Genomic DNA, 1527 nt, shown 5'->3' with positions numbered 1-1527 from the left:
GAGGAAGCAATGGATGTTTGTGTAGCCAAAACAAAACGAAACAAAACAAAACTCACATGCGAGTAGAAGTATTAGAGGTGTATCAATCAGTTAATTAATAAAACATTTGATGTCATTTTTGACTTTGTGATCTTTTATAGTATGTGAGCAATTTCACAGTATTGTGAGTAATATGTTGTGATTTCTGTACTCATTCCAAATAAATTTTCAAATCTGTACCGAGTTTTCATAGTTGTCATTTTGTATTCTTTTCCTCAAAGAGGGTCCCCCAAATTGTAAAGCCCCAGGCTCCACAAAACCTGGATCTCCTCCTGATCCAATGTCAAATAACACCTGTCTGTGTTCCAAAACCCAGACTCTGAAACTAAAAGGAGACATCATTTCGTCCCTCTCCTGCCCCACCAGGCAGACTAACGTGAAAGACTTGATCCTACCCAAGGTTGACCAGAGGGGGAAATGGACATCTTCACAGCTGGCTGTGGGAGAAGAGGTTGCTTCATCCTTTCCAGAACATATTTTGGCAATGATTATAAAAGTTTAATATGCACAAATCTTCCAATCCAATAATTTCACTTCAAGGGATCTACCCCTGCCCATCTGAACAAACACACACCCACTCACCTTTGTGTGTGTTACGATTACATTGTCTATGAATGCAAGAAACTAAGAACAAGTTCATGAAACATATCCCCCAGGACGTGCAGAATCAAGTATTTAAAAACAGATGCTATTTAAAAAAATACTTAATGTCATCAGAGCCTGCTGCATGAAAAAGGATAAAAACTCACATATGTGTCACAGACCCAATTTCATGCAAAAATAACTCACTTGTTCATCATTTATATATTCGTTATGTATCTACGAACTGGACTGAGTATTTGCTCTCTACTAGACACTCCAGAGGCTCCCAGGGACATGATGGAGACCAGAAACAGAAAGAGTCTCTGCCCTCTCGGGGCTTCCTTTTAATGGGAGACACAGAAAACAAACTCCTCATCCGGAAAGCGATTTAGAAACACACAGATGGGTTGAAACGATGAATTCTCCAGCGGCCCCTAATTCCATTCCTGGATAAATACCCTGGAGAAACGCTCCATCTGCGCGCAAGGAGACAAATGCCAGAATGGACATTGCAACAGTGATGATCTGACAAATACGTGTTGTGTGCCAACACTTCCTCAGTGTTGCTTGTCAGAGTAAAAATGTGGACTGGGCTGTGGAACCTCAAGTCTCACCAAGAAAAAAATGGATACACGGAGTGTGTGCTCATAAGAGGACAGATACACAGAGGGTTTGCACATAAGAGAATGAATAGGGGCGCCTGGGTGGCTCAGTCGGTTGAGCGTCTGGCTTCAGCTCAGGTCATGATCTCATGGTTTGTGGGTTTGAGCCCCGCGTCAGGCTCTGTGCTGACAGCTCAGCCTGGAGCCTGCTTCAGATTCTGTGTCTCCCACTCTCTCTGACCCTCTCCTGCCCACACTATTTCTCTCTGTCTCTCAAAAATAAATAAAAGGCATACAAAAATTT

This window comes from Suricata suricatta, chromosome 16 (genome assembly GCF_006229205.1).
Source record: "Suricata suricatta isolate VVHF042 chromosome 16, meerkat_22Aug2017_6uvM2_HiC, whole genome shotgun sequence".
NCBI lineage: Eukaryota > Metazoa > Chordata > Mammalia > Carnivora > Herpestidae > Suricata > Suricata suricatta.
Note: the sequence above shows the minus strand (reverse complement) of the source record.